Source organism: Rhinopithecus roxellana, chromosome 18 (genome assembly GCF_007565055.1).
Source record: "Rhinopithecus roxellana isolate Shanxi Qingling chromosome 18, ASM756505v1, whole genome shotgun sequence".
Classification (NCBI taxonomy): domain Eukaryota; kingdom Metazoa; phylum Chordata; class Mammalia; order Primates; family Cercopithecidae; genus Rhinopithecus; species Rhinopithecus roxellana.
The window spans coordinates 92,592,523-92,606,452 of NC_044566.1; the positions used below are offsets into that span (position 1 = coordinate 92,592,523).

The 13,930-nt window shown below is 44.3% G+C and overlaps 1 protein-coding gene and 1 pseudogene across 4 annotated transcripts in view; both read right to left on the minus strand.

The window, feature by feature from the left end:
- PCCA (propionyl-CoA carboxylase subunit alpha) overlaps positions 1 to 13,930 on the minus strand; it is a 450,132-nt gene that overhangs the window by 51,032 nt on the left and 385,170 nt on the right. The gene's annotated exons all lie outside the window — the stretch shown is intronic.
- Positions 10,542 to 12,029, minus strand: LOC115894537 (annotated as a pseudogene).

The following is a 13,930-nucleotide window of genomic DNA, read 5'->3' on the forward strand; positions in this document are numbered from 1 at the left end:
TCTCAACTTAAGGGGAAAAAAAGCATGCTGAGGTTGCTAAGATCTACAGTAAGAATGAATCTTCTATCCATGAAATTGTGAAAAAGGACAAAGAAATTTGTGCTAGTTTTGCTGCTGTACCTCAAACTGCAAAAGTTACAGCCGCAATGTGGGCTAAGTGCCGAGTTAAAATGGAAAAGGCATGAAAGGCAAGCGTATACAGGGTTCGGTCCCATCCGCTGTCTCAGGCATCCCCTGGGGATTTTGGCACGGCTCCCCCGCGGAGAAGGGGGGCTACTGTCCGGTACTTCCCTTCAGAAAGCCGCATTTTCAAGTTCCCTATTTCCGATTCCCCTTCGTGACTGTCATGCAGGGAGCAAAGAAAACCCATTGTGTCCAAGGAAATTTTTACTTTCTCCAGGGATTCAGAAAGCTGACTTTCTGACACTCAGAAACTCAGGCTGCATTGGGTGAGAAGGTTCGGTAGGGAAGAGGTGCTTTCTATCTCAGAATCTGCTGGAGCTGAGGGCGCTTTTTGGTTTGATCTAGTTTCACTGTGTTTCATGGAGAGGTTCCTCTAAGAACAAAAGGTTCTGTGGAAGTCACGTCCTTTATCCCTCTTAGCCATCCCCGTGTCTGCCTTAGCCAATCTCCCATTTGTAAAAAGAAAGCAGAGACCAGGCTATGGCTGAATAGTTTCAGACAGCCCCTATCCCACTGTCAGCCTTTGCTAAGTGGAATGCTTTAATTACAAGGGTCACACAAGGTCTTAAGACACAGGAATGTGTCTGAATGTAATCACTGTGTATGTGTCTCAGCCTAATGAGGAGGGGACTATCATGAGGGTCTGGTGGTGAAGATCCTGCAAGAAGGTGCCTTGTTTGAGATCTTCCAAGGAGACACAGTACTCAATGAATGTGGGTGAGCAGAAATTACAATTTAGTTGGATTAATTTTTGGTAGTAATATGGAGCTTTGCAAAGAGAAAGGCATTTGCTGAAGACACTGGTAAAATATGTGCTGAAGCTCTGCCTCACCCAGTCTGGTTCAAAAGTCAAGTATCAAAGAGTCAAGGGACCCTCCTATTCAGAAGAAAGCCCTGACTGGTTAATGTATTAGAAGCAAGAGTAAATGCTCCACAGGTTTTTCATTAAATAAAACTAGATCTAGTCCAGGGGCTTTTCTGTAACAGGTGCTCCTGAGTCAGGAATCAAGACCCGTGAAGTAAGAAAACACAGGTAGGCAAGGGGGTACCTTCTCCTTTAACGAAAGTGGCCTGTCAGACTGTCGGGGAGCCTCTATCAGTGGAGCCAAGCCAGCCCCAGGGACACAGTTAAAGACCCTTGCCATCAAATGCAAAAGGAAGCAGTAGGACTTAGAGTAGGCGATTTCTTACCAAAAATGAAATCATTTTTCAGTTTGGTATACAGTTGAGCCTTGAGCAACACGGATTTGAACTGAATGGGGCCACTTCGATGTGGATTTTCTTCTGACTCTGCTGCCCTTGAAACAGCAAGATCAACCCCTCCTCCTCTTCCTCAGCCAACTCCACATAAAGACGATGAAGATCAAGACCTTTATGATGATCCACTTCCACTTAATGAATAAATACATTGTCTTCTTGATGATTTTCCCAACATTCTCTCTAGCTTACTTTATTGTAGGAATACAGTATATAATCACGTAACATACCAAATGTGCTAAATGACTGTTTATGTTATTGGTAAGACTTCTGGTCAGCAGTGGGCTACTAGTAGTTACATTCTGGGGGAGTCAGAAGGTATACGTAGATTACTCACTGCACAGGGTTGGCGTCCTAGCCCCCACGTTGTTCAAGGGCCCACTGAATCTAGGATGTTGTACCCCATCAGAATCTCTCAGGAGTCTTCCCTGTGCCACACTCAGTGATTCCCTCATTACAAGATTAGGCGTTCCTGTTATGAATGGGCGTTCATTTTTGTTTTATTTTTGAGGATTTGAGGGATGGGTAACATGGCCTTCTCCCAGCATATAAAGAGCTTAACCTACAAGGCCCAGCTATTTCTTTAATAAAAGTGGGTAGCGGGGCTATGACTGATGATTATCTGTCAGAGAATAAGTGGGATTATTGTGTTTTTAGGTAACGTCCCAGAAACTATGGCTGTCCCTTACCCGGAGTGAGAAGGTTCTGGTGCATGCAGAGCCAGATTACATGGTTGTTTCTATCCCTCTGAACCCCGGGCAAAGAGAAAAGTTGGTCAGCTTCCATTTCTCTTGTCTTACCAGTTCTAGTACCAAGAATTCTGCCACTATAATAAGAGGAGCCCCATTCTTTCTTTTTTTATAGGCTTATCCAGAAAGGCATTCTAGGTGTCACAAGCAACTCCCTTAAGCCAGCCTAGCAGGATTTCCAGGACGAGTGTTCATGTCCCAGGGCCGCTTAGGAGGTGAGAAGTCACTCCCAGGGTGACCACTCCTGAGGCCACCACGCCACGGTGCGCCTGGTTGTGAAGAGGCTCCTCACCAGGCAATTTCCTCCTCAGCAACGCGTGAGGGTAACAGCAGCGGCTCCTGAAGCTGTTCCCTCCATCTGTGAGAACTAAGTCAGAGGCTGAGAGTGTGCTGGGGGAGGGCACGCAGGTCTTCACACCTCTCAGTCAGGGACTTCCCCAGGGCCCCCAGGGAAGGGGTGGGCCTCCCAGGCACCCGCCCAGCATCAAGGGCTGAGAAGCTACAGTTCCAGAGTGGGAGGGAAAGCCCCTCGCCAGAACAGGCCGATCCCAGAGCCCCAAACACCTCTGGTGTCCACTTGGGCCCAGGAAGGCAGACAGTTGTCAGGGCTCTGGTGTGACCCACTGACGGCAGGCCACAGCCGCAAAGACCGCTCCTCGGAGGACTCACAACTTTTCTCTGGAGGAGACAAGACTATGTTGTTGAAGACAGACAATTTCCTGGGTCAAAGAGGGAAACAAATCCACAGAAAAATAAATATGTTCTCAGATCTGCCCTTCTTCTTCAGGGTAAAATGCAATGAATTGCAGGCTTCTGAGCTAACAAGACCAAGTTAGGCCGAGGGCAGTTCACAGCTGATCATTTGCCAAGAAGCAAAAGCCTAAAAGGCCCGATTCGCTCGAGCTCACCACGTCCAGCAGCAACCTGGAGTGACCGTCAGCGCAGGGCTGGGTGCCGCCTGCGGCCGCAGGCCTTGTCAGGTACGGGTGGCCGGCTGCTCCTCATGCTCAGCAGACGGGACAAGAAGGGCCGCGTTCAATCCAGGGAAGGCAGAAGCTTCTTTCCCAGGCACCAAGGAGACAGTCCAATGAAGAGGTTGAGAAATCAGGACCCGGGGTGAAGGGCAACCCTGCGACTGCCCACAGGAGAACACACCCTTCATGGGGCTCGCCCCATCATTTTGCTTCATTTATAACATTCCCGAGATTTCCCTACCGTACACTGCCCACACTTGCTATTCAACAAGGAATACCACAGTTCTTTTTAGCAACAATCCTTGCTACAGTACTCTCTGGATGATTTAAAAAAAAATTATTTGCTTAACGACTCTCTTCCCTTCATCAGCAGGGTCACTGCCTTGCCCGCAAAGCCCCCGTCTCTCACCTGCACCACCCGAATGGGCACTGAAAACTTAAAGTTGTATAATATCAGATCATTAACATGCAGAAAACTGTATAACTTTCAGTAGTATTTTCTTACTCACTGAATTTCCAACAGGAATTAGAAACTCCACATCTAACTTAGTTGCCTTTAGGAAGCAGCTATGGTAACCAGAAAGTTCCCAGGATCCTGTCTCCTAAAGGTAAATAAAACTTTACTCCTGGGTGGGAAATATTTCCACACTGCTAGTTGCTGGGTGGTAACATTGAGCCAGGAACTATACTAAGTGCTATGCATGCACCAACTCATTTAATTCTCACTGTCGCCAATGAGTTAGACGGTACAATTACTCTCATTTTACAGACCCAGAAACTGTGCCGAGAGAGAGTAAATGAGGCCAAGGAAATAGCCAGTAAATTAGCATGTGCTCGACTTTAAAGCAGGTGTCCTCGGTCATTACCTGGTAAATTACCTTTTGTATATAAACAGATGGGATAGAATTATTGAAGTAGTAACTATAACATTTGAAAAGGAATTCAAGAAAGGAAGCAAGATAATTAATTTCTGTAGAGATTTAATACCACAAAACTAAAACATGGCAGAATAAAGTGACGAGCTTTGGAGTCTAAAGTCTTCATTCATTCTACTCCCTTATTCAACTGCCCTGCCCCACCCCTCAACCAGGTACTCTGGGGTCAGACCTCCGAGTCCCCTAGTTTTGCTATGAAGAACTAAGAAAGGTGACTGTGTGACACATGAAGGTGATTTTGATGCATGTAAATTTGCATTTAGGTGCAGTGTGTATAACACCTGGTTGCCACTGGATGCTTATTTGTGATTCAGATTTCTGTCCTATTGAAATTGGTCCATTTCCCAATACCTAGAACACTGTCCACCACAAAATACGTACCTATCAAATACTTGGATAAATGAATGAGTAAATGGATCACAAACTTCCATGGGTATGCAAACTAAGGGTGGGGGGTAGACAGGACTTTTTCTTCCCCACTTCTGCTAATTTCAAACTAGTGACTTGGAAAGATACTTAATATGTTTTTCCTTTTTCACAATATTAGTGCTAATTAAATACAGTGTCAGTTATTACATCCCTTACAAACACATGTAGGTGGTCTCCAGAACAGGATTAATATCTACATGAATAAGGAATTAAAACACTGGTATTTGAAGCTTTGACAAATATTTTTACTATCTGAGTTTCCAAGGCAAACTATCAGTTCACAGGCAACAAGGGGAAACTGCCCAGTAACGTACAAAAAATATTATTAGTTGGTTTAAATCTCAAAATTTTACAACATTCCTATTAAAAATTATACAAACAGCATTAATTTTCTCTTCTATGCTGATTCTTCTTTTTTCCTCTCTTTATATAATGACCTTCCTGCACAGTATGTGATACCATTAAAAAGAGAGAGAATGAGCATAAGAAAATGAAAGGAACTCTGTGCTTAATATCAAAATCATTTCATTTGAGAAGAGACAAAAACGTCCTGGAAAATATATATTAACTGAAATGTATGTGCTTTGCTGCTTTTGGGGGCTCAAGTTTGTTTTAAAACAATAAAACAAATTAACATACACAATTTGGGCTACTTCTGCACTAATTATGATTTCTAGGGAAGAAGGCAGAATACCACATAGAGAATATTTAAAAACAAGCCTGTCTTCATAGCCACTACAATGACCATAATAAAAAAGACAATAACGAGGGTCAGTTAGGATGTGGAAGAACTGGATCGCTCCATTGCGAGTGGGAGGGTAAAATGGTGCAGCCACTTTGGAAAACAGCTGAGAATTCCTCATAAAGTTAAACACAGAGTTACCACACCACCTGGAAATTCCACTTCTAGGTATACACCCAAGAGAAAGTAAAACCTTGTCACCCCAAAAACTCATACATGAATGTTCATATCAGCATTATTCACAGTAGCCAAAAAGACAGAACAAACACCCACCAACTGACAGGTAAATAAAATGTGGTATATCCATACAATGGGACGTTATTTGGCCACACACAGGAATGACGTACTGGCACGGGCTACACCGTGGATACCAGTATGCTAAGTGAAAGCCAAAAAAGACAACACATTGTATGATTCCTTTTCTAAGAAAAGTCCAGAATAAGGTATACACAGACAGAAAGTAGATCAGTGGCTACCACAGGCTGGAGGGGGTGGAAGGAGTGAGGAGTGAATGTTAATGGGTAGGGGGCTTCTTTCTGGGGTGATGAAAATGTTCTAAAATATTATCGTGATGCTAGCACAGCTCTGCGAACAGTCTAAAAACCAACGAATCGCTGGGTGCTGTGGCTTGCGCCTGTAATCCCACTTACTTGGGAGGCGGAAGCAGGAGGACCACTTGAGCCCAAGAGTTCAGGGCTGCAGTGAGCTGTGACCGAGCCACTGCACTCCAGCCTGGGCAACAGAATGAGACCTCAGCTCGATTAATAATGATAATAATAATGGTAATAATACCAAGTGTTAGTGTATGTCCCAAATATTGAATGAAACACAATTATAATAAAAATGTATTTGTTGCTTATCTCTCAACAAAAGAAACAACAAAAACAAGAAACAAAACCCACTGGATCCTACATTTTAAGCGGGTGAATTATATGTTAATTGTATCTCAGTAAAATTGCTACAAAAGTCCTTAGAGGCAGACATTTGAAAATTCTCTGTAAATCAAACAGTCAAAGAATTCTGGCCTGCAAAATAGACATATATGACCAGGCACAGTGGCTCACATCTAGCACTTTGGGAGGCCAAGGTGGGAGGATGGCTTGAGCCCTGGGAGTTCGAGACCAGCCTGGGCAAGGTGGTGAAATCCCTTCTGTACAAAAAATACCTAAAAAATTCACCAGGCATGGTGGCGCATTCCTGTAGTCCCAGCTACCTGGGAAGCTGAGGTGGGAGGATCACTTGAGTCATGACTGTACCACTGCACTCCAGCCTGGACCACAGAGTGAGATCCTGTCTCAATATATGTCAGAGAGAGAGACAGAGAGAGAGACAGAGAGAAACAGTAAACATATAAAATTATAAGAATGGCAACAAAAGCAGCAACGTTGCAATGAATTTAAGGAATTTGCTTCCAAAGGCTAATACTTAAAACGTGTACTAAGCAGGACATTGACTATGCCATCAAAAATAACTTTCATATACATAAAGGAAAAACATGAGTCTTTATCTTGGAAATTCCACTAAAAGTCAAATGAATTCATTTGCATTTAAAATTGAAGAAGAAAAAAGTTTTAGGTTATGACAGTTTTGGCCTATTTTAGACAGGTATTTATTAAATATTTATTAAAATGCTTGAGCTTGAAATAATACGATAGGTACCAGAAAGAAAACAAATATGAGCAATTCAGTCCCCACCTTCTGTTCAATAAAACTCACTTCCCACGGCAGGTGGCACAGAGAACTCCACCCAGGGGGTTAATCAAAATTCCCTTGGAATAATTGAAAAGCATCTGCATTTTCCCCCCAGAAACCACAAAAAAGTCACAGTAAGCAGAACATATGATCTTGATTATTAGCACTGTGCCTGTAGCAGCACAATGTGCTGTCCCCAGAAATTAAGTTACAAGACACGATGTCATTGTGCGATAAGCCAGAGATGTCTCCCCTAATGAGACTGGAAAACTCAAGGAAATCCAAAGAGAGACAATGATGATAATAAGTTGCATGTGTGATGTTTTGCTACTGTTGTGAAGCAAACTGCATATTGTGCCAAATGCAATCACTCTCAGAGCAGGCTGGGGCGGGATAGACTCTGGAGGTCACCGACCCCAACCTTTCATTTTACAACAAAGAAAACGGAGGTTTACGAAGGTCACACAACCAGTTTAAGGCATCACTGGGACTAGAGATGAGATTTTTCAGGGCTCTCTTCATGAAGTATATTTTTCTGTCTGAGTATATGTACTATGGAGAGTGTAACCTACGAAATAGAAAATTCTTAGGAATTTCTGAGAGCTACACTGGTAAAACTCCACAGAGAAGTACTGTAATTGACCATCTGTGAAAGTGTGCAACCAGAGTTTGGAGACACTCGAAATTCCAATCAAAGTGACCTGAGTGTCAGCCTAAGGGCAGGAGAATTGTAGTTTGACATCGTTTGGGTCTGTGCCTATTGTTTAGGTAGCTGAAGCCTAATCGACTGCAGAGGGCCTTTCTGTGGGAAGATAACAGCAGCATAGAGGCAAAGAAAAGGGAAGGCATGAAGGTGGCCCTTGGAGGGTGTTCTGGGAGAAGTGATTAATTCACCAAGTTCCTGCACGGCACAGGTACACTACGTCACCCTTTGCTCTGATTACCACATAAACCAAGCTAGTTTGAAATTCAGGTGACTAATGACTTTCCTAATTATTCCATTCTAGAGGGCAGAACAGTCGGTCAGTATTCTGGAGGGCAGACCAAGATTTGGTCACTGGAAGAGAAGAAACATTCCTCCCCTCAAGCTAATAAATGCATATTCTGGCTTAGCTATCAATCCCTGTGAGTTTACTCACTATAGGTCCGTTTCCTAAAATCTGGTTACTTCTAGGTTCACAGCATATTAATCATGTTTAAATTTTTTTTTTTTTTTTTTTTTTGTATCTTATGATACTTTAACATTTTGCAGGGACTTACAGACCCAGAAAGACACTGCCCCTCCCAGGACCAGCTAATTCCTCAATTTAGTAAAGAACTTGGAAGTAAGCCAACCACCCATTTTATCTAACACACACCAAGCCAATATTTTCCCTGCCTTAAAACATCCCAGGGCCAGGTACCAGGCAACTCGAGACTACCCCAAAGCCCACCAACATTATTCAAACCAGCCACGCACTGCGCTTCCCGAGGAAGCCCCAATAAGGTTCCTGTCCACGCTTTTCTCTGGCTCCTTTCTGCCTCCTGACCCACACTGGTGGTTCCCCTGTGCCCTGCATGGTGGGGTGTGCCCCCTTCTCTTAGGTGATGTAAGTAATAAATTCTTTCAAGGGCATTAACCTCTTCTTGTTGGCACTCAGTCACTTCCATAAATGAAAACCCACAGATACCTTTCCAAACACCCTGCAAAATCAACACCAGATCTGCAGGACCACCGGGGGCCAGACTGCAGACTGGAGAGTTGATAGAGGCAGGAGGCAGAGAACTCTCCCCGGAGAACCTCTGACCCGCCAAGGTCGTCATGCACAGGGGGCTCTTGCCCAAACATGCTTGCGGTGAACAATTATATCCCTTAACACACGCGCAGTAAGGGAAATAAATCAATGTAGAGTGGCTCAGACTAAGGGCCCGCACCTGCACTGGAAGGCCGGGGTGGACCCGCCAGGAATTCGCGCTGATAGAAATAGGGAACCCAGACCCATGAGCAGGTATATAAAGGCCCTTGTATTCAACTGTGAAGGGAGAACCGCAATCTGCTTTCAGGGCACTTCCTTTAAGTTTTCCCTCTCGCTTAGTGCATTCTACTCCACTCATTCTCCGCGTGTCCGCCTGCCTATTTCTTCCTGGTCATGAGACAAGAACCTGGACTTTGCTGAGCTAAGGAGCAAAATATCCTTGTCGCAAGAGACAAGGCCCACGGAGCTCCTGCTGGGCCCCACCTGTCCCCTTCTCCCTAGCTGGCCTGCACATGTGAAGCCCCGCCACTGGGAAGATCCAGGCTTATGGAAAGCTCACCTGTGTTGTATCTGCACACGGAACACACAACACAGCATGTACTTATGTTAGTTCACCTTCAGCAAGCTGATAAATTGATAGCACAATATTGAATCGAACTTTTACTCTAGATAGATGTGGCATTAACAAAAGATCCATGGAGAAAACTACTGATGGGCAAATTTGAACTGTAAAATGTTTGCTCTATTTGAGAAGAAACTTAGATACTATGAAGTATCCAAAAAATACAGGCCTACCTCATTTTACTGGGCTCAATCCATTGTGCTTCACAGATAATGCACTTTTTGTAACTTAAATTTGTGGCAACCCTGTATCTATTGCCACCATTTTTCCAAGAGCATGTGCTTACTTCACAACTGTGTGTCACATTTTGGTAATTCTTGCAGTATTTCAACCCTCTGCATTATTAGGAAACCCATTTTCATCGTTACCTGTTATGGTGATGTGTCATCAGTGATCTTTGATGTTACCATTGAAATTGTTTTGGGGCACCACAAACTGTGCCCATATAAGAAGGTAAACTATAATAAATGCTGTGTGTGTTCTGACTGCTCCACCATCTGGCCATTCCCCCATCTCTCTCCCTCTCCTCGGGCCTCCCTATTCCCCAAGACACAACAATATTGAAATTAGGCCAGTTAATAGCCCTCCAGTGGCCTCTAAGTGTTCAAGTGAAAGGAAGAGTCACCTGTCTCTCACTTTAAATCAAAAGCTAGAAATGATTAACCTTACTGAGAAAGCATGTGGAAAGCTGAAACAGGCCAAAAGCTAGGTCTCTTGTGTCAGTTACTCAACTTGTAAATGCAAAGGAAAATGTCTTGAAGAAAATTAGAAGTGCTGCTCCAGTGAACACATGACAGGAAACTGAAATAACCTTGTTGCTGATACAAAAAGTTTTTTTATTTTTACTTTTTGAGACAGAGTCTCACTCTGTCGCCCAGGCTGGAGTACAGTGGCGTGATCTCAGCTCACTGCAACCTCTGCCTCCCAGGTTCAAGCGATTCTCCTGCCTCAGCCTCCCGAGTAGAGTAGCTAGGACTAACCATGCCCAGCTAGTTTTTGTATTTTTATTTTTTAATTTAATTTTTAATTTTTATTTTGCGGAGACAAGTGAACATTTATTTTTGGGCCTTTCTTCCTATGTGTATTTCAAGTCTTTTTCAAAACAAGGCCCCAGGAATCTCCAGATTCAATTATGTCCCTGGGCTTGGTCAACTGCTGCAGGAGTCTCAGGGAGCCTTGTACAAATGCTAGAGCTACTCGTTTAGCAACATTAAACCCTAGGATAGAAGATGAACATGGAATGTGTTGATTTCAGAAGACGCAGCAGCCAATGTAGAAAGCACTGGAATTTTTCCTTGGAACTGGACGGTGATGAGAGGTGCCTGCCATGAACATAAGTGACTGTCTTTTCTTTGACCCTTCCTTTCCAGTTTTTGAAGATTAAGCACGAAATAATCTTCTCTGAAGATACTTGATAAAAATTCCCCCAAAAAAGTCCCAAAACACATGCTTCCACTTCACTGATAAAACTTTACTGTAGTTTGGCACCTGCGTCTAGTTTAGCTGGCGGATGAGCTGATTGATGTGTTCACCCTGATAGCCAGGTATGCCCATCTCCTTGAGGAAGCCCACTCTATTTTTGGTAGCATGATGGGCCACTGAGAGGTGCAAAGGGCGCAAGAACCACGAGATCGCCTGGAAATGCTTCCCCAGGTGCTCCTCAATCACTGTGCTGTCTGTCAAAGGGATGGTCTTATTCTTGACCTTGACCATGTCTCAAAATCAATTTCCAGAGAGAATTCAGATTCAGAAATCCCCAGGTCACATAAGATTCCATCATATGCAGCAGTTTTAGATTCTAGGTGGTGACTTTTACAAAGACACCACTAAAAATTTTCTTTAGGCAAACCTTGCAATGGTTTTCTGCACCGGTAAACTCACATGCCATCATTCCTTTTTTTTTTTTCCCTCGAGACAGAGCCTAGCTCTGTCACCCAGGCTGGAGTGCAGTGGTGCGATCTCAGCTCACTGCAACCTCCACTTCCCGGGTTCAAGCGAGTCTCCTGCTTCAGCCTCCCAAGTAGCTGGGACTACAGGTGCCTGCCACCATGCCAAGCTAATATTGTATTTTTAGTAGAGATGGGGTTTCACTGTGTTGGCCAGGCTGGTCTCAAACTCCTCACCTTGTGATTTGCCTGCCTCAGCCTCCCAAAGTGCTGATATTAGAAGCGTGAGCCACCACGACCGGCCACACCATCAATTCTTTCGATACGTACAACAAAGGCCAAGGAATGTTTACCTGGCAACTCCAAGGCATGAGGGTTCACTTCTAGTCGTCTGAGACGCACCTTGTCACATTTCTGCAGCCAGGAATCATGTAGGAATGATTCCAGTCACTTAAACCTGAGCCCTGTTTCCTTTCCTCTGCTCCTCTTTGCCAAAAGTGCCTGCTTTGCCTGGGTAGCTTTGAGAGCTTAATAAGCCTTCCTCTTTTTCAGGAGATTTTCTGGAACCAAAGGGATTGTGTCTTTGTTCTTGCTCTGCCATTTTTCTAGTATCTTTCTGGCACCTTGGTCTAGTTCAGCTGATGGATGAGCTGAACTAGTGTTGCAGCTCAATTTTTGTATTTTTAGTAGAGATGGAGTTTCATCATGTTGGCCAGGCTGGTCTCAAACTCCTGACCTCAAGTGATCCACCCGCCTCGGCCTCCCAAAGTGCTGGGATTATAGGTGTGAGCCACCGCGCCCAGTGTAAGTTTTAGTGGTTTCCACAGACGATCAAACCAGCCACAACATTCCCTTAAGCCAAAGCCTAATCCACAGCAAAGCTCTAGCTCTCTTCAATTCTATGCAGGCTGAGAGAGGCGAGGAAGCTGCAAAAGAAAAGTGTGAAGCTAGCAGAAGTTGGTTCATGAGGTTTAAAGAAACTACCTCCATAACATAAAAGCGCAAGGCAAAGCAGCAAGCGCTGAAGAAGCAGCTGCAGCAAGTCACGCAGAAGGTTTAGTTAAGATCACAAATGAAGGTGGCCACACTAAATTACAGATTTTCAGTGTAGACAAAACAGCCTTCTGTTGGAAGAAGATGTCCTCTCACTTTCACAACTAGAGAGGAGAAGTAAACATCTGGCTTCCAAGGACAGGCCGACTCTCTTGCTATGGGCTAATGCAACTGTTGACTTTTAGTTGAAGCCAATGCTCATTTACCATTCTGAAAACCCTAGGGCCCTTAAGAATGATGCTAAGTCTACCCTACCTGTGCTCTGGAACGGAACAACAAAGCCTGGATGACAGCACATCTGTTTAGGACACGGTTTACTGAATATTTAAAGCTCGCTGTGGAGACCTACTGCTCAGAAAAAAAAATTTCCTTAAAAATATTACTACTCATTGACAATGCACCTTGTCACCTGGGAGTTCTGCCAGAGATATACAAGGAGATGAATGTGGTTTTTGTGACTGCTAACACGACATTCATTCCTCAGCCTACGGGTCAAGCAGTCATTTTGGCTTTTAAGTCTTATTATTTCAGAAATACATTTGGAAGGCTACAGTTGCCACAGTGTTTCCTCTGATGGATCTGGGCAAAGTAAATTGAAGACCTTCACCATTCTAGATGCTGTTAAGAGTATTTGTATTGAATTCACATGGGAAGAGGCCAAATTATCAACATGAACAGGAGTTCGGAAGAACTAGATTCTAACTCTCATGGATGACTTTGAGGGGTTCAAGAAGTAACTGCAGATGTGGGGAAAATAGCAAAAGAACTAGGAGTGGAGCCTGAACACGTGACTGAATTGCCGCAATCTTATGATCAAACTTGATGCTGGGCGCAGTGGCTCACGCCTGTAATCCCAGCACTTTGGGAGGCCGAGGCAGGCGCATCACATGGTCAGGAGATCGAGGCCATCCTGGCTAACACGGTGAAACATCCGTCTCCACTGAAAGTACAAAAAATTAGCCAGGCGTGGTGGCAGGCGCCTGTAGTCCCAGCTACTCAGGAGGCTGAGGCAGGAGAATGGCTTGAATCCGGGAGGAGGAGCTTTCAGTGTGTGGAGATTGAGCCATTGCACTCCAGCCTGGGCAACAGAGCGAGATTCCTTCAAACAGTCAGGAATAACTCCCAACCACCCAGATGCTCATGTGAGAAGGAAGCCACGTTTGTCACTAGATCTGGGTTTGGTCCTACAGCTGCTCTTCTGATATAAACCACCCTGAGAAAATTCCTTACTTACTGTCCGTTTATAATGAAGGTGTTAACTGCATCTGAAACTGGTGATCTCAAAGGGGAGACTTCAGTGAGATGACAAACATACGGTGTTAGGTACCTACAGGCACTCAGCAAGCAATGATCATCCCCCGGCCAACCTACTTTACAGGTTGGCTTATTGAGTGGCTGAGACAGGAAAACAGTGGTACAATTTTTTGGCCATGGTCAACTGTAAAGGAAATTTTTTTTTTTTTTTTTTTTTTTTTTTTTTTGAGACGGATTCTCCCTCTATCACCCAGGCTGGAGTGCAGTGGCACAATCTCAGCTCACTGCAACCTCTGCCTCCTGGGTTCAAGCGATTCTCCTGCTTCAGCCTCCCAAGTAGCTGGGACTACAGGCACAAACCACCATACCCAGCTATGTTTTTTATTTTTAGTAGAGATGGAGTTTCACCATGTTGGCC